Source organism: Hibiscus syriacus, unplaced genomic scaffold, assembly GCF_006381635.1.
Source record: "Hibiscus syriacus cultivar Baekdansim isolate YM2019G1 unplaced genomic scaffold, ASM638163v2 tig00110503_pilon, whole genome shotgun sequence".
In the NCBI taxonomy this organism is placed as follows: Eukaryota; Viridiplantae; Streptophyta; class Magnoliopsida; order Malvales; family Malvaceae; genus Hibiscus; species Hibiscus syriacus.
In genome coordinates, this window is record NW_024062764.1 from 1,032,450 (window position 1) to 1,053,615 (window position 21,166).

The 21,166-nt window shown below is 33.0% G+C and overlaps 1 pseudogene; it reads right to left on the reverse strand.

Moving 5' to 3' along the window:
- Positions 1-8,786: 8,786 nt before the first annotated feature.
- The window catches only part of LOC120129675, a 54,108-nt pseudogene continuing 41,728 nt past the window's right edge, over positions 8,787-21,166 (reverse strand).

The following is a 21,166-nucleotide window of genomic DNA, read 5'->3' on the forward strand; positions in this document are numbered from 1 at the left end:
TTGTTTTGATAAGAATTTCAGGACTAGTTCGTAATACCTAGTTCTAGCTATAGCAAAATATCAATAACTCCCACTAATCCCTGAGGAGACGATATGTCTATTTACTACTATATTACTTGCATTGATTGTGTAAACTTGCACATATTTGCTTGCCTTAGCATATACATTCACAAGTGATCAGTAGTCCCAAGAATGCTCTCAACTCGGACACCTTGGTGGGAAACTTCCACTCATTAATGCCCAAACATTGTCCCCATCTATGCGAAGCTTGCCTCCTCTGACAACATGACCAAAGAAAGCGACTTCCTTTTGGGCGAATGAGCATTTATCCTCTTTGACATGGAGCTCATTCTCATGTAAGACTTGGAACACCTTTCTTAAATGCTCAACATGTTCCTTGAGGGTCTTACTATACACCACAATGTCATCAAGGTAAACTAAAATGAATTGATCAAGAAAGGGTTGTAGTACCTTATTCATCAATGTGAAAAACAGAGTGGTAGCATTCATGAGGCCAAAGGGCATCACAAGGAACTCGTACGAACCATAGTGAGTCACACAAGTTGTCTTCGGTTCATCACCTTCGGCTGTCTTGACTTGGTAATATTCGGACCGTAAATCCAACTTGGTGAAACACGTTGTACCACCAAGCTGATCAAATAAGTTAGAAATAAATTGGATCAGGTACTTGTTCTTCAGAATAAGATTCTTCAAAGCCCGATAGTTGATGTACATCGTAAGAGAGCCATCATGCTTTTTTTGGAACAACACCGGTGCACCAAAGGGTGCCTTAGACGGTTGGATATACCCGTATCCAATAGCTCTTTTAACTGTCTGCATAACTCCTCTAATTCGGGTGGATCCATGCGGGAAGGTGTTTTAGCGTACAACTCTACATCTAACATAAGCTCGATATTCTGATCAACCTCCTTCTTAGGTGGCAATTACTTCGGTAACTCCGTTGGCATAATATCCCTAAACTCCACCAACATTTGTCCTACATCAGTCGGGACTCTCTCGGTCATTGTAGGCTCATCTTCCACCGACATGACCAAGTATGTGGGTTCCTCATTGCATATCCCATTCGAGAGTCGAATTGCAGACAATATCTTGGCCCCAATTCCAACATTTTGATTCACAAGAACAATTCATTGATGCCTCGGGTCAAGAATGCATAAATAATTTGCAAACGGTGCCACTAAGGTACTAATCCGGTCAACGAAACTAATTTCAATCACAAAGTCAAAGTCATCGAGTGGAATTATCTTGATACTTTTTTTATCATTCCAGCCCCCAATGTCGATCTCTACTCCTTTTGTTTTCCCTGCAATCGAAGCATTCTTAGAATTGACGGTCTTGATAGACCCACTTGACTTCTCCACCGGAAGGTCAAGTCTTTTGGCGGCCTGTTCAGACATGAACAATTTTAAGGCACATGTATCAACTAATGCACTCATATTATGGCCATCCAGAGTAATGTCCACAAATATCAACCCCTTCTTTCCATGACCCTTCTTGACTCCCATGGAACTCAGAATGGACCCAAGCTTCAAGGTCTCTTTTTCTTCCCCATCATCATTATTAATGGAAGCAACTTTCACACGTTGAGGACAATCCCTCTTTATGTGATTTCATTCATAATTGAAACATGCAAATTCACCCAACTTTTTACCCTTCTTGGCTTTGTCGTTTTGTCTCCCATTACTTCCTGATGGCTTGTTGGATCATTCTTTGGCCTTCTTTCCCCCACCATTACCCTTGCATTTTTGCTTTAGCTTGGAATAGTTGGTCTTTTTGACTTCAAACAGGGCCGAAGACTTAGCCACATCCATGGCCTCGGATAGTTCCTTCACTCATCTTCGCTGGATCTCAAACTTCACCCATAGATGAAGGCAAAATAACCCTCTGAATCATCTAAGTATGGAATTTGCAACAAGATCTCAGTGAAGTTATTGATGTATTTTAAGAGAGAACAATCATGCTTGAACTATTTTAACTTTGCTCGAGCCTCGAGGTGAGCATTCATTCAATTGAAATGCTCCTTGAGTTCTCCCATAAACTCATCCTATGTTACGACCGGAAGTGACTTGTATTTCACCTTGGAATAGTTACGTCGCCACCATAAATTAGAAACATCAGTAAGATAATTGGAAACAATATTTAACTTGGTGGTCTCATCCTCGATGCCACTATCTCGGAATAACCGGTCCATGCTCTAGACAAAATTGTCAGAATCCTAAGAAATTCTAGTCTCACTAAACACCTTTGGCTTAGAGATGTCGATCTGGACCTAGATGCCTCCCCTAGCGCACAACAACCTTGTATAATTTCCTTAAACAAGCATTCTCTTAGAATTTATTTATAGTAACAAAACCGATGGGTCTTAGTGTAAGAATAAAATAGATAAGTAGGAATTTCCTAATAAAATTCAAGGAATGATATTTCCAGCAAATTTAATGGAATTACCATTTAATGAATTTGAGATCATCACGGTAAGTGCAATTGACAGCTGAACAGCTGAAGTTAGATTATAGGATATTCTGATAGATTGGGAAATTCTAGATGTAACCCTGAGAATTATCTGGATTACCTCTTGACAAGAAGTGGAGTTTAAACTTTATATTTTCTAGGTACATTGCCAATTTTGATGGTCCCGTGTTGGATAGCTCCGACAGAATTCAGAAAGTTAAAGGTACAACTACAAGAGCTATTTAACCACAATTTTATCAGACTGAAAGTATCTCTATGTGGTATACTGGTACTCTTTGGTAAAAGAAAAATCAATAGGTTTGGCTATATATAAAATTATCGTCAGCTGAATAAAGTGACAAAAAGAAATAAGTACCCCCTTTCAAGGATAGATGATACATTCGATCAGCTCAAAGGTACATCAGAATCTTTTAAGATTGATCTTTGATCAGGGTATCATTAGTTAAAGATTAAAGAGTAAAGATATTTTGAAGATGATTTCTAGAACCCGATATGGATATTTTAAGTTTGTAGTGATGTCATTTGGACTGATTAATGTTCCAACAATATTTATATATTTATTAAATCAAGTGTTTTTGTCATAATTAGACTAGTCCATAGTCATATTCATTAATGATATTTTGATTCATTTTAAGATTAATGAGTAGCACTACGCATATCTTCACATTGTACTTCAGACGTTGTCGAATAAAAAGTTATATGTTAAATTATTAAAATGTGAATTCTGGTTATCAGAAATTTCTTTCCTTGGCCCCATGATTTATGCAGAGGGAATCTGAGTAGATTCCAATAAAGTACAAGTTATAATAGAATGGAAAACCTTAAAGAATGTATTCGAAGTTCGTAAATTATTGGGATTAATAGGCGGTTATCAAGGATTCATGAAAAATTTCTCGATGATTACTTTTCTATTTATAAATTCACTTAGAAATGATGTACCGATCGTTTGGACTAAAAAATGACAATAAAACTTCGATACACTTAAGATAATTTTAACAAAAACATAAATTTTAGCGCAGTTAGAATCAGGTAAATAATATGTGATTTGCAATGATGCATCCCTTAATGGTTTGAGATGTGTCTTGATGCATGAAGGTAAAGTAATAGTTTATACATCAAGATAACTAAAGATGCATGAACAAAATTATTTGACTCTGAATTTAGAGTTAATGGTTGTGGTGTTTACTTTGAAAATATGACACCACTATCCATATGGTGAATGATGCTATATTTAAACATATCATAAAAGTTTGAAGTATTTGTTTATTCAGAAAGAATTGGATATAAGGCAAAGAAGATGGATCGAACTTCTAAGAGATTGATATGATTTTTGATTATCATCTTGGAAAAATTTAATATGGTAGTTGACACACATAGTCAAAGATCTTGTAACACCCACATTTGAAAACCCTTGAAATTTTGTTTCTTTTTATAAAACATTTTAATTTACTTATAATAAAACATGCATTAAACTTAAATAAACAACAAAAAGATATGTTTAACATTTCATCGTTTTACAACAGTTTAATTCAAATGCTTTTTAGAGCATTTTTACTAAACTTATTACATGATAACTAAAATACAAAAAAATAGACATGTATGTCATATTGTTACTGACGAGGCGACTCTGGCTTTGATGTACGATGATCTCCTTACTCAGCTTGTATTAAACCTATACGTGAAATAAACACACGTTAAATATTACTTAGTGAGGAAAAAACTAACCATACAATGAAATCATTATATCGTTATTTATTATCGATCAAATACCAATTCATTATTTTTTTCAGTCATTATCATTTATTTGTAATGCACCCGTAGTGCCTATACGGTCATTCAAAAACATATTATAAATTCCGTGATTTGCACACTTAGTGTCAAAATAGTCATTCATCAACATATGATGAATTCCGTGAATTGCACACTTAGTGCCAAAACAATTATTCATCAACATATGATGAATTTCGTGAATTGCACACTTAGTGCCGAAACTGTTATTCATCAACTTATGATGAATTCTGTGAATTGCACACTTAGTGTCGAAACGTTTATTCATCAATATATGATGAATTCCGTGAATTGCACACTTAGTACCGAAACATTTATTCATCAACATATGATGAATTCCATGAATTGCACACTTAGTGCCTAAACGGTTATTCATCAACATATGATGAATTTTGTGAATTGCACACTTAGTGCTAAAATAGTTATTCATCAACATATGATGAATTCCATGAATTTGCACATTTAGTGCCTATTTGGTAATCACCACACACATATTAATCCATCATACATATATGACTAGTATAACATATAGTTACACAATTAGATGCACTCACCTGGCTTTCCTTGCTACTGTATCCAAAATGGAAAGCTGATTACTCCGATACTTGACCTTTGCCCTTCGTTTTGCTTTTCTCAGGAGCTTGATTTTGATTTACTCAGGTATCCATTAAAGATACATACAATGTCAATTGTTAGTATATTTCCTAACAATTATACTTAAACAATATTCAAAAGAACCTATCATTAACTTTCTATAACAATATCAACCTATTTTTAACATTTCTGGCTCAATTGTATCGATACCCCCACCATGGTATCGATACTACTATAATATGGTACCATTACTCTATTACAGTACCAATACCATTTTTGCATTCTTTGATCAATGGCATTGATACCATCCTCATGGTATCGATGCTCCCCTCTTGGTATCGATACCACTTGAATAGGTATCGATACTTCTCAGTAAATTTTACTGATTTTAAACCTATTGTATCGGTACTGTTCTATCAGTATCGATACACGTGCCCAAAATTTTTAGTTTTCAACTCGATTATTACCCAAATGGGATAAAATTTCGTTATGTTTACACCCAACAATACTATTAAACTCTTATTTACCTATCCATACTAATTTTTCTTCATTTAGCCTCTTAAAACATCTAAAACCTTCCAAGAACATTCAATTCTAAGAATCGCACCATTTTTCTAATATGTTCTTAATCCTATCGAATGTTTCTAATCACTCATTTACCACTTTGACAAGTCAAATCTACCAGTAAACATAAAAAACACTCATATATTAACATATCATTTCAAAACCCATTTTCTAAAATCTCCATTATTTCTTCTTTCTCATAGTTTAATCCCATCTAATCCTTCCTTAAGCTTCTATCATATTCAAGGCTTCAATAACCAACCAAAAACGAAAGAATAAACTAGCAATTTGAAAACTCACATTTGAGCTATGAAGGAGAGCTTAACCACATGAAAGAAGAAGAAAAAGGGAAATAGCTTTTGTTATCTACTTATCTCTTTTCCCCTACTTTAATACCTTACTAATAATGAATTTTAAATTCATTTTCCTTTAAAGGACCAAAATGCCCTCTTAATCATCAATTGTTACAATTTAGTCTAAACCATTAATCCAAATCATTATCATCTTTTATCATTTAAACTTATAATCCTCAATTTTTTGAATCCTTTCAAAAAAGTCCCTAATTTGATATTTGGGACATTACAATTCTCACCCTTAAGAAAATTCGTCCTCGAATTTAAAGAAGTAATTGAAACAAAGAGATGTGGAAACTGCTTTTTCATATCCTCCTCTCTTTCCCAGGTATCCTTTTCTACCTTATGATTATGCCAAAGCACTTTAACCAACGAAATCATTTTGTTACGTAATTCCTTGATTTCCTTAGCGAAGATCCGCACTGGTTCTTCCTCATAAGTTAAATCCGATCGGATCCCTATTTCTTTAGGAGTGATAACATAAGATGTATATGATCTGTACCTTCTAATCATTGATACGTGAAAAACATTGTGGATCTTTTCCACATCTGGAGGCAAAGCTAATTGATAAGCTACGGGTCCTACCCTTTTTAATATCTCATACGGTCCAATGAATTTTAATCTCAGCTTTCCTTTTTACCCGAAACGCAATACCTTCTTCCAGGGTGATACTTTCAAAAATACTGTCTCCCTCTCAAAATTCATTTTCTTTTCTTTTCAAATCAGCATACAACTTTTGGTGATATGAGGCTATCTTAAGTTGCTCTGAATAACTTTCACTTTTTCCTCCATATCTTTCATCAATTCCAGGCCAACTAGGTCTCGATCTTTCATTTCAAATCAATTTAATGGTGTTCTACATTTCCTCCTATACAAAGCTTCGTACGGGGCCATCTTAATACTTGATTGATAACTGTTTTTATACGTAAATTCTACTAAAGGCAAATACCTTTCCCATGATCCCATAAACTCAATCACAAATGCCCTCAACATATCCTCTAGTATCTGAATAACTCGCTCTGACGGCCCATCTGTCTGCGGATGAAAAGCTATATTGAAGTCCAATCGAGTACCCATTGACTCATGTAAGGACTTCCAAAATCTTGAAGTAAACATTGGGTCTTGATCGGACACTATCGATATCGGCACTCCGTGTAGTCTAACTATCTCATTTATATACAGCTCCACATACTTATTAATTGAATAATATACGCAAATAGGAATAAAATGAGCCCTCTTGGTCAATCTGTCCACTATTATCCATATCGAGTCCTTCTTACCCAATGAAAAAGGTAGCCCTGAAACAAAATCCATTATAACTCGCTCCCACTTCCACTCAGGAATCGTTATTGGCTACAGTAATCCAGAAGACACTTGATGTTCAGCTTTTACTTGTTGACATGTTAAACATTTTGACACAAACTCCGTGACTGCTCTTTTCATGCCAGGCCACCAATAACGACTTTTCAAATCCTGATACATCTTATTTCCACCTGGGTGCATCGTCAAAGGGTTATAATGCATCTCATAAAGAATATATTTCCTCAATTCTTCATCATCGGGAATGTAAAGTCTTCCACGGTAATATAAACATCCATTATCCCTTATTTCGAAATTTTTGGCCTCTTCTTTTTTAACTTGTGCCAATCTCATCTAGTATTTCTTATATTGACCTTGCAGTTCTTTTACCCGATTCAAAAGTATCGGTTTTAACTTTAATTCAACAATCAAAGCACCATCTTCCTTTAAAGACATACGTGCATCTAAAGTCCTTAAGGCCGCAAAAGTCTTTCGATTGAGCGCATCGACTACCACATTAGCTTTTCCCGGATGATAGTAAAAAACCAAATCATAATCTTTTAAAAGATCAATCCATCTTCTCTGTCTTATATTAAGCTCTTTCTGAGTCAGCATTTATTTTAAACTCTTGTGATCCGTGTACACCTCACAACGTTTATCGTACAGATAATTTTTCCAAATTTTCAAAGCAAGCACTACAGCTGCCAATTCCAAGTCATGTGTTGGGTAATTTCTCTCATGATTCTTCAGCTGTCTTGAGGCATAAGCAATAACTTTCCCCTCTTGTATCAGCACATATCCCAACCCGTTATGGGATGCATCATTGAAACGACATAGTTCTTACCTGACTCAGGTTGCACAAGAACGGGAGCCTCCGTTAAAATTATCTTTAGCATTTCAAAACTTTATTGACATCTTTCTTTCCAAACAAAAGGCACATCCTTCCGTAACAACTTAGTTAGCGGTAGAGCTAACATTGAGAAAATTTTCACAAATCGTCTATAGTAACCAGCAAGCCCCAAAAAACTCTGAACTTTAGAAATATTCTTTGGGGGTTGCCAATCCACTATGCCTTGAATATTTTTAGGATCGACTCTTACGCCTTCTGCAGAGACTATATGAACAAGGAAAGCAATCTCCACCAACCAAAATTCGCTTTTAGACAATTTTGCATACAATTTATTTTCACGAAGTGTCTGAAGAACCACTCGAAGATAAGCATCATGTTCCTCCCTTGACATGGAATATACCAAGATATCATTTATAAATACTACCATGAACTGATCCAAATATGGTTGAAATACTCTGTTCATTAAATCCATAAATGCTACAGGTGCATTTTTTAATCCAAACGACATTACCATGAATTCGTAATGTCCGGACCGAGTCCAAAAAGTGGTCTTTAAAATATCATCCTTGTCAATCTTTAACTGATGGTACCCAGACCTTAGGTCTATCTTAGAGAATATTGTTGCGCCTTTCAACTGATCAAACAGGTCATCAATCCTCGAAAGAGGATACTTATTCTTTATCGTTACTTTATTTAGCTAGATAATCAATACATAACCGCAAAGACTCGTCATTCTTTTTCAAACATAGCACAGGTGCTCCCCAAGGAGAAACAATGGGTCTAATAAATCCTTTATCAAGTAGCTCTTGCAACTATGCTTTCAATTCCCTTAACTCCGTTAGAGCCATTCAATATGGTGCCATAGAAACAGGTTTGGTACTTGGATAAACCTCAATCCTGAACTCTACTTCATGATCTGGGGGTAAACCTGGTAACTCTTCCGGAAAAACCTCCAGAAACTCCTTAACTGCAAGGATATCATTTAATCTCACTTCCGGCACTCGAGTGTCTATCATATTAGCTAGAAAAGCTATACATCCTTTTGATATAATTTTCTTTACAGTTAGGGCTGAGATCACATTGAAGGGAAATTTCGCTTTATCACCATTCACTATAATCTCGGATCCTTCCGCATCCTTTAAAAACAATTGTTTCCAACGACAATTTACCCATCCATGATGTGGAGACAACCAATCCATGCCCAAAATGATTTCAAACTCATCAAAGGGAAACTCCATTAAGTTTGCAAATAACACAACCAATCCATGCCCAAAATGATTTATCGTTATCATTTCACTAGAAATTGGTTCTAAAGGAATTCCTCTAGTTCTAACCAACTTGGTACTAATATACGAATGCATAGAACCAGGATTAACTAAAACAAAGACAGGCTCATCAAAAAGTTGAAATGTACCTGTTATGATCTGTAGATCATCTCGATCATCACTGGTCTTTATATTATAAACTCGGGCCACTCTCCGAGTCTCTTATCTTTGGCTTACCTCAGATTGACTGCCTGATTTTACTCTTCCTCTACTTCTACTAGGTGTTGCTACTGATCTATCAAATTGTACTTTTTTTATCTCCAGATCTCTGTGGAAAGCTCCTAGCATAATGACCCGTTCCTCCACAAATAAAGCAAGATCCATAGAGCACTCTACATAATCCCCAGTCAAATTTTTCACATGTCTGATATGGGTTACCTCTTTCTCCAAAAGCTCTACCCGAGCTAGCATCAAAAGAATGAGATTACTTAGTTTTATGTATAGCTACAGTAGAATCAACCCTATTAGTATATCGGGACGGTGAGCCCTTACCTTTTTTTAGCATGAGATGCAAAGGAAGACATCCAAATCATTTTTCGTGTCTGCATACTCTGCTCTGCTGCCAACGTCTCCTCTTGAGCTATTTCAATAGCCTTAGCTCTATTTATAACTTCTTGTAGGCTAGGCAAGTTTAAGGCCAACATCATCTCTTTTAACTTAAGCCTCATATCCTCAATGAACCAATCTCGTCGAGCTTTATCATTAGGAACCACCTGGGTAGCATACCAGCTAAGCTTATTGTATTCGGCCTCATACTCGTGCACCGCTCGATTACCTTGTTTCAAGTTAAGAAACTTCAGTAGCATTGATCTCATAAACTGCTCCCCGATATACTTGTTCTTAAACTCATCTTGGAAGAATTGCCAATTCACTTATACAGGTTACGCATACATCGTTGTATTTTTCCACCGCACCCGAGTTGAACCTCGGTGTAACGATACATATCTGCCTAATTTTTCATGATCGAAGCACTGTAGACTTTCCAACATCATCATAACATCATTCAATCATAAGTCCATATCTATTGGACCTTCACCTTATTCTCCCCGGAACTTAGGAGCTCTCAAACTTCTTAATTCCTTATGAATTAACATTCGTGGTGCTAGAGGAGCAGAGGGAGGCGGAGGAGGTTGGAACCTTGTCAAAATAGCATCGAGAGATTTCATAAAAGCTCCAAACTCTGGAACAGTCATACCCTGGGGTGCCGGTGCACTGGCATTCTTAGACGGAATCGGATGTTCGCTATTGTCCTCATAGCTTTCACTACGTGATCCATCTCTACTCTCTTATCCAGCCGATCTTCTTGAATTCGTAGAATCCGACATCTATTGCAACATACATAAAGATAATACTTAAGTTAGTAAGGAGAGACATCTATCATATTTATTCTATACCCTATCAGTAACTTTGACATCTTAGTGGCATGTAAACTCTTTTTACATCAAAATTATACTTGATTCGACTTAGAATCGACTAAACATGTAGCTCTGATACCAATAAATATAACATCCATCTCCCGTATGCCTTTCCGTATACGAGATACAGATGTCACATCACTTTCAAAAAGTTCATCATTTGAAAACCCGTGAAATTTTGTTTCTTTTTATAAAACATTTTAATTTACTTATAATAAAACATGCATTAGACTACAACAAAAAAAATGTTTAACATTTCATCGTTTTACAACAATTTAATTCAAATACTTTTTAGAGCGTTTTTACTAAACCTATTATATGCTAACTAAAATACATCAAAAGTAGACATGTATGTCATACTGTTACTGACGAGGTGACTCTGGCTTTGATGTCCGATGATCTCCTTACTCAGCTTGTATTAAATCTACACGTGAAATAAACATATGGTAAGTATTACTTAGTGAGGCAAAAACTAACCATACAATTAAATCATTATATCGTTATTTATTATCGATCAAATACCAATTCATTATTTTTTCAATCATTATCATTTCTTTGTAATGCACTCGTGAATTTCGTGAATTGCACACTTAGTGCCGAAATGGTTATTCATCAACATATGATGAATTTCGTGAATTGCACACTTAGTGCCGAAATGGTTATTCATCAACATATGATGAATTCCGTGAATAACACACTTAGTGTCGAAACTGTTATTCATTAACTTATGATGAATTCCGTAAATTGCACACTTAGTGCCAAAACGATTATTCATCAACTTATGATGAATTTCGTGAATTGCACAGTTAGTGTCGAAACAGTTATTCATCAACATATGATAAATTTCGTGAATTACACACTTAGTGTCGAAACGGTTATTCATCAACATATGATGAATTTCGTGAATTTTCACATTTAGTGCCTATTTGGTAATCACCACACACATATTAATCCATCATACATATATGACTAGTATAACATATAGTTACACTGTCAAATGCACTCACCTGGCTTTCCTCGCTACTGTATCGAAAATACAAAGTTGATTAATCAGGTACTTAACCTTTGCCCTTCGTTTTTCTTGTCTCGAGAGCTTGATTTCGATCTACTCATGCATCCATTAAAGACACGTAAAATTTATATTGTTAGTATATTTCCTAACAATTATACTTAAACAATACTCAACAGTATGGCTAAGAAAGGAAACCGAGAAAACCGAAAAACTGACACGAACCAAGTAAAACGGTTCGGTTCAAGCTTACCTTTAAACAGTTCAGTTTCGGGTTGATTTAAAGAAACAATTCTATTCGGTTCGAGTTTTCCATATAGAACCCACTTGTTTCATATTGAACCGAACAGACAATTTTTTTAAATTTATAGTTTCAAGTGAATTTTTCATTGAAAAACTGACGAATCGAACCGAACCAAAAAACCACATTATTGAACCAAACCAAACCGAAAAAATTGGTTTCATATAATTCGGTTTTTCAACCATTCAATTTCAGTTTAAATTTTAAAAAATCGTTTATTTCTGTTCGGTTCAATTTTTAGTAAAAACCAAACCGAGCCGAATACACCCCTACTCAAAAGGACATATCATTAAATTTATATAACAATGTCAACCTATTTTTAACATTTATGGCTCAATAGTATCGATACCACCACCATGGTATCGATACTACTATACTATAATACCGATACTCTATTATGGTACCGATACCATTTTTGCATTATGCGATCAATGGTATCGATACTCCCCTCTTTGTATCAATACCAATTGAATATGTATCGATACTACTTGGTATATTCTTTTGATTTTAAACCTATAGTATTGATATTGTTCTATCATTACCGATACTCGTGCCCAGAATTTACAATTTTCAACCCGATTATTACCCAAATGGCATCAAATTTTGTTATGTTTACACCCAACAATATTATTAAACTCTTCTTTACCTATCCATACTAGTTTTCCTTCATTTAGTCTCTTAAAACATCTAAAATTTCCAAGAACGTTCAATTCTAATATTCACACCACTTTTTGTAATATGTTCTTAATTCTATCCAATGCTTCTAATATATTATTTACCACTTTGACAAATCAAATCTACCAGTAAACATCAACAAACACTCATATATTAACATATCATTTCAAAACCCATTTTCTAAAATCTCCATTATTTCCTCTTTCTCATAGTTTTAATCCCATCTAATCCTTCCTCAAGCTTCTATCATACTCAAGGCTTCAATAACCAACCAAAAATGAAATGATAAACTAGCAATTTGAAAACTCACATTTGAGCTGTGGAGGAGAGCTTAACCATGTGAAAGAAGAAGAAAAAGGGAAATAGCTTTTGTTATCTACTTTCCTATTTTCCCCTACTTTAATACCTTACTAATAATGAATTTTAAATTCATTTTCCTTTAAAGGACCAAAATGCCCTCTTAATCATCAATTGTTATAATTTAGTCTAAACCACTAATCCAAATCATTCTCATCTTTTATCATTTAAACTAATTAAACCTTAAAATTTTGAATCCTTTCAATAAAGTCAATAATTCAATATTTTGGGCATTACAGATCTTCTTTGTTTTGAAAGCTTTAAATACTTGATTTTCAAGGAAAAATGATGGTGTATTTGTTGTAGAGTTGATGTTGAGACCTATATTGTCAAATTTGATTAAATATATTCCCAACAAATAAAATATATTCAGAAAGGATTGAAAAGGCAAAGAAAGGAAATCGAATATCAAAGAGATGATAAAGTATTTCTCAAAGTTTCACCTTAGAAAAAGGTTATTAGATTTGAGCATAAAAGAAAGTAATGTATGAGATTTATCAGTTATATCAGATTGTAAAAAGAGTTAGTTTGATAATTTACCAGTTGGCATAATCTCGGAGATGGATAAAATTTATAATGAGTTTCATGTATCGATGTTTCGAAAGTATATATTGAATACTTTACATGTGATATATAGAAATGATAAGTACAAGATTATATGATAAAAGGAATTAATGATAATAATCTAGATAATGATAAGTTGTTAATGATGATCTATGTGTGTGTATGCATTTCTTTATATGTAATATTATATGATATGATGATATGAAATGTTTTGTATTTTAGTATTAAAGTTTTCATTACAAGTTTTATATGTCTCACTAAGTCATCGACTTAGCATGTGAATGTTTCATACATAGGTTCCGAGTTACAAGAGGAGCAAAGATAGGCAAGACATGTCACCCTCTTCTTTCCAAAATATCATATCATAAAAGAATTTGAATTATATGTATTTTGGTTATGTTGAATATAGTTGGCATGTAATAAGAGATTTGAGTTAGTTGTGCTCTGATATGTTTTGTAAAACCAATTAATTTGAATTAATGCAAATTATTTTGTTTTGAGTTAAAGTTGAAATTGAAATTCTTTAGTTATTTTGAAAAAATAAATGATTTAAAAAGTCAATGTGACACCTCAGACTCGTATTCGGGTCGGGTACAGATTGGGGGTGTTACATTTAATGGTATCAGAGCTAAGATTTAGCCGATTCTAGGCTTAAACCGAAGTCAAACGATTTTTAAAATATGAATATGCCAACACAAAGTGAAAATTTTCTGATATGATAAAGTAAGGAGTGAGTTGTCTTGTTAATAGAGTAAGATTATTATGTTATATTTGAAGTATAGTAATAAAAGTTTCAGAGTAAGTGAAAGGTGATAAACCTGATGGTGGTAGCTATTCACCTGCCCTGGCCAGATAGGATGAAGAGCGAACACCTCAGGAAGTGCCTTGTGAGAGCAATGGTTGTTTTCAAAAAGTTGAAAATATGTTAGAATAGCGTTATAGGGTCTCCAATGCTTTGAATCGGAGAATTTATATGGAGTAGTTTCGTTACTATGTGGATAAGATAGAATATGTTGGACAAATGTCACTGTAAGAGCACTAAAAGATCAAGTGATGTGGTTAGAATTTATGGAAGAGTTCAAGAATAAGTACATCGATGACAAGTTTATAAGACAAATGAAGCCATAGTTTACGAGTTTGAAACAGTGAAATAGTAATGTGTATGAATAAAAGTGTGGGTTTAATAAGTTGAGTAAATTACACTGAGTTGATTTCAACCGAAAAAGATATATATGATTGGTTTGATTAGGGCTTTTGACCTATTTTGATATAAACTATGTGCCATGGAGCTCCAGTTTATAAAATGTTTTATCACTGTCATTTATGTTTATTATTGATACCATTCAATATATTTGATTAGAAAATAAATAGGTTTCTAAAATCAAGGGTTGCCTTAGCAACCCAATGTAACACCTTAGGCTCATTCACGTTTAGGGTGTTACAACCATTTTTACCTGAATTATGTCTCTAAAGTCAACAAAGAAGATGTAAGATTATCTTAAAATCGAGTACAAAGGAGGTGAGAGGATTCATTGGATGTAAAAGTTTAATATTATAATAAATTTTGATTTTATAAAATATAAAAGAGATTGAGACAATTAAAAAGTATTCCGATAGACTCCTTAACATATCCAACAAGGTTAGATTTCTAGGTTATTCTATATAAGATTGAAGGAATGTGGAGAAAATCCTTGTAATAGTGTTTGAGAGATTTTTATAAAATATCAAGGTTATGTGAAACATTACTTTGGAAAAACTCTTAAGTGCTTTGCAGACACAAGTGTTGTAACACCCTAATCTCACATATTATAATGAAACATGAAATCATCGAAATGACTAACCATTTTTTTAAATCTACTCAACTTTTAAAATATTTACACTAAGTATGAAAACATAATAATTTAGAAAAAGATGGCCTCAATTTAAGAAAATCTCAATACATAAATAAATAAATAAAATATCATAAGTTGACACATTTTCAAATCATAACCTCTACATGCTCACTAAGATGTCATTGATGTACTTTAATACTCCACTAAGATTCCTCCGATGAAATCGTTGTCCTATTGTATTCCATCTAACATGAAACCTGAAATGGAAACACATTTCGAATGCTAAGCTAACAAGTTCAGCACCACACAAAATCCCTATTATACTATATACATTCATAAAATAAGCATTACAATTGTAGTTAGAGAAGTGATACCATCAATGTTATTAATATTGTATATCCATCTATCTCATGTATATCCATATCATAATCTCAATCACAACACAAAAATAAGGATGAGTCTTGGGACACATAGCTCAAACACCCATCCAAACACAATACCATACCAATGATGTGGTTCATGTTGTGGAGCTCAATCACTTACAAAAAATAAGGCTCAGACCACGAAGCTCAAATGCTCATTAACAACACACAAGTAGGTGTCATAGTGTAGTCAGGAGTCACATGCATATCATTAGACTCACATCCCTCTAGTATATGAATTAGGTACATTGGATAAAACATGGGTCACTCTCGCATCATGAACGTACATCAAATGGCCCTACATGGCCAATACCTTGGGTGAGACCAGACTTACTCTCGCATCAAGAACGTACACCCAACTAGCCTACTCCTTTAGAGTAAATGATGAGGCTAGGTCCTAAGAGTATTAGAGAAACATTCAAATATCATATTTTAGTGCCTTGATATGACTCTTACGATATTCTGATAACCCATCAAATATAACCAACGATTTTCAAACATAATTAACTCAAATATCATTGTCGTTTCTCAAGTGTCAAACAAAGGTATAAGTCTTATGAAATCTTACCTCATAAGGTTTTTATGATTATCACACACATGATGTTATCATTAAAATATTATTTTTGGGTCTTCTTTATCAAGCTCTCGCTATAGAGCTAAACGTCTCATCTCACATCATTAACTATCACATTACCAGTAATTCATATTATTATTCGAGTACTATTAATATTTCTATATTAGTCAATTACAAAGTTTCTAGACTTCTCACTCAAGTCTCAGATCATTATTCAATCACTTTGCAACTTAAACTCTTACTAGCATACATTAATTTATTTACTAGGCACATAAGGATAATATAGTAATATTAGCCCCTTAGGGGCATTTTAGTAATTTATCACAGTCAAACTAAATGATCGAAATTAATTGTTATTAAAATCATCACTCTCAAGTCTATTCGACATCTCAAAGTCCACAAACAATCATCATTGTTGATATTGGTGCCTTTACATGGGTGTCAATGCCTACCCTAGGGTATCAATAATTTTCCTGAGTATTGGTAAAAAAAAATAGCCCCAAAAGTCCCTCAAAAACCATTAGTATTGATACCCTTTCAATTAGTGTTGATACTCCCTTGAGTATCAGAACCAAATTTAGCTTCGAAATAACCTAAAAATCACCCTTTGTATTTTTCACAGGAGTAATATCGATACTACCTTATGCAGTATCGGTACTACCATTGTAAAATTTCCAAATTATCGTTGTTCCATCTAGTATCAATACAATTATTCTAATACCGATACTACAACCCAACAATACACTAGTTTACTCATAAAACGCCCCAAACTCACCCAAACATTTTTTTTAAGATCTATATTGGTTATAAAAGCTTATGGAAGTCATTAGGGTTTAGTATACATCATTTTTACACCATACAACTTCTACATTGTTCAGAATAATTTCCAAAAACCCAAACCCCCAAATACTTTTTCACTGCCATACACACAAGAAAACCCCATGTAAATGACATACAAGTAGTAGAAAAAAGTTAGAACGTGTTACCTCAGCTCCTACCAACCCAAAAACATATCTAGCTTACCTAAGAACTAACATTTCCTTGACCTTGGTCTTTGGTGGGTTTATATTACTCTTCTGTCAACCAAAACCCAATAAATGATTCCAGCATAAAAAGGAAGAATATCGATTGTTAAACAACAACCAATCAGTAAGAAATATGACGGAAATTATAAGAGAGAACATTTTGTGCTCAAATCCTACCAAAAACCCATGTAGGCTCAAGAATACCATTAAAGAATATGGTGAGCTCACCATGAAGCCAATGATATCTAGATTACAAATATTTTCATTAAATTTTTTGATGAAACAATAAGATAAAGAAAGGTGAAGCCTTTCTCTAGCTGTCATTCGTAGTTGAAGAAAAGAAGAAGGATATCATATGAAGAGAAGGAGAATGTGAAGATTTTAGAGATAAGATAAAAATATGGTCTGCCTCATGCTTCCAAAGTCATGGGAAAACTACACTCTAGGTTTCTTTATTTTCATTATAAGATAAAATTTAATAAAACTAATTTCTCACCCACATAAATTCAACTTGATGGTCATCTATACTATAATAAATTTATTCAATAAATTCTTGGGTCAACGCTTGAACGTTGAATCAGAAAAAATTGAGTCGTTACAAGAGTAGATACGTTTAATGAGGAAAAAATAGTTGTTGAAGGAGATATACCAGCCAAACATCGTGATGATAGAAATAACATGAAGTTCAAGAACAAGAAGCTGCAAGTTAAAATTGGAAAACACTCCTATATGGTATTATGAGTAAATAATAACTATAAATCATGTCAACATATGATAAGAAAGGTCATTCTTTTTTCAAGTGTTGGAGAATTCCATATGCAAAGTGGAATAAGTGCAATCAATATGGACATTAAGCTATTTCTTTTGCAGGAATAAAAATCAATAGCAAGAAAATGAATCACAAGTGGTAGATCAAGAAGAAGAATATCAATTTTTTGTTGTATCTTATTTCACGAGTCATGAAAATTAGTGAAAATATCTCATTGATAACGGATGAACTAATATTATTGTAATACTCCAAAATTTTGGCTAGTGACCAAAATGTAAATTTTAAAAGTTTAGTGGTTAAAGTATAAATTTGGAAAAGTTAGGGATAAAAATGTAGTTTTAAAATTTATAAATTTTTGCCCTTAAATTAAATTTTATTGAAAAATTAACGTTTTCATGGGAATTGAAATTTTGATTTGGGATTCGTATTAAAAGCTATAACGCAGTAAAGTCCGATAAGAATTCGAGTAATTGGATCGGACTGGAATTTTACAAAAAATTGAAGCATTTTACAAAAAGGTTGGAAATATTATTTCCATAATTTAGAACAGTGAAATTTAACATAGATCAATAGAATTGAGGTTGATTTTCCATGTTAAACCGAAATTGTGAATTTTGGTGACTAAATTACAAATTTCAGAAATTGTATGGGAAAAAGTGGAAATTTCATTTTTGTTTGTTCATAATTGACTTTTGAATATTAAATTATAATATATTTTTGTGGCAAGTTAAAATTATAAAGAATTGTTAAGGAAAAAATTAGAATTTCTCATTAATTGAATTTAAAATTAATTATATTAGAATGATGCCAAGTGTATTCATTGATAATGGAAAGAAAAACCAAGAATAATTCAGCCATTATTCTTCAAGGTTGCCGTGAACTCCATAGCTAAAAAGTTAAAGTTTTCAATTTGATTTTTTAAGCTTCCATGGTTGATTTTTGGATTAAGCTATTAGATAGAGAATTAATCCTGTTGAAATTCTCTATCATTTGGTATAAAAATTTCATGGAAATAATGCTTGGATATTGAATTTCATGAATTGGGTAGTTGAAGAACATGTTGGATTTTGAAAAGTTAATGGATGATTTTTATGTTACAGATATTGTAGATTAATTTTCATGTATGAGTGATGATTAAAAATAAGTATAAAGGCATATATAAGTTTCATCCTTGGTAGGGTTTTTGGATATTGTATAAATTTTGATTGAATTTGATGTTAGATGAGTTCTACATGCTTTGGAGATCGAATTAGATTAATTTGGAACCTTGGATAGTAAAAGGACAATATTGCAAGTTTTGGAAATTATGAGACATTGATGTGTAATTGTACAATTATGGGTATTAATTTCTGGAATTTTATATTTAAATGTTGAATTTGAAGTTAGATTATTGTTTTGGATCAAATTACAAAATTTGGGGAAGTTTAGTAGTCAATTAGAATAAGCTTGAAATTTGGGAATTTAATTGCGTGTTTGCAAATATTAAGGTACTAGATTGATTATATTGCTACAATGTTGGAATTTTAGAATTTGGGTTTAAATTAAGTAAAATGGTAACATACCATTTTGATTAAATTGGAAAGATTAGAATGAATTCTAAAAGAACTTATAAATGGTGACTGAAATGGTAAAGTTCTGAAAATTAGGTAGTTTGGTGATGAATGTGAAATTATTTGGAATTGAAGAATTATTTTGAAAATGTTGAATTTGTTATGGAAAAGTGAAGTAATTTATATATCGATCAAGTATCGAATATATTTTATGGACTTTTATTATTATATATCGCTTATGCTAGTACGATACTAACATATGTTTTGAATATTTTTCTTGTATATGATTTTGTCTAGACTGTGATAAATCTTGTAATCAAAACGAATTGAAAGCAAAAGATTAAGTACGAGAGTAAAAGGTTCACTAATGAGGCATTACCAGATGAGTGCATTATGCTTTTTTATGCTATCATATACGATATGAGGATGACTTGTGAGAACCTCAAATGATTTTGATTTTTTTTTAAATTATATCATGAATTATTTGTATAATTGTAGTCACTCATTTTCTCCCGGGGTTCTATTTAACATATATAATATATATAAAATCATTTTGAAAAAATATATATAATATATAGTTTTTGAAAACATTTTGAAAAAAATATATATAATATATAGTTTTTGAAAACATTTTGAAAATATATATTATATAGTTTTTGAAAATATTTATATGTATATTATATATTATAATATAGTATTATATTATATATATATTATTTATTATATTATTGTGGTCTATTATTTATTATTTTCATTTTCATTTTTATTTTTCATTTTCTTTCTTTTTATGTTATTTGGTCTAACATGGAGTCCAAATTATGTCCAAAGTAAGGGCATGAAGGAGCCCAACCGGGTGGCAGGCCTGACCCAACAAACAAACTCAACTAAGAGTTCAACAGACAGAGGCCCAAGTCTGCCTGACCCACGTGTTTAGGATTTTCCCTTTTGGTACTCGCGTCGCATTATCATATCCGTTGGATCTGAATCAATCCAACGGTCCATACATGAAAGATCTTAGGCTTTTACTCTTTTGATATCAGTACCGTAGCACCAGATCCGTTGGATCTGAACCAATCTAACGGACTACATGTGCCAGATGCTAGGGTTTTAGCGTCGCACGTTCAAGGGGAACTACTTGTCAGCCTGAGGACTCTTGGAGAGTCCTCGTTCCAACAAAAACAATAACACAACCCGAATCATTCGGCGCATAATGGAAGTCTAGCAAAAAACAACAAAACAATTAGTGTTTTAGTCCAACTAGGAGTCTAGAATCAAACTGAAAATAATGGATTATTAAGTTTATAAATCCATGCGAAGTTAAAACAAAAAAAAAAGGTTAGAAATCAAAGCAAAAGTACTTGTAAATTGCGAAAGGAAATATAAAATAAAAAATGTATTTTTCACCTCTCT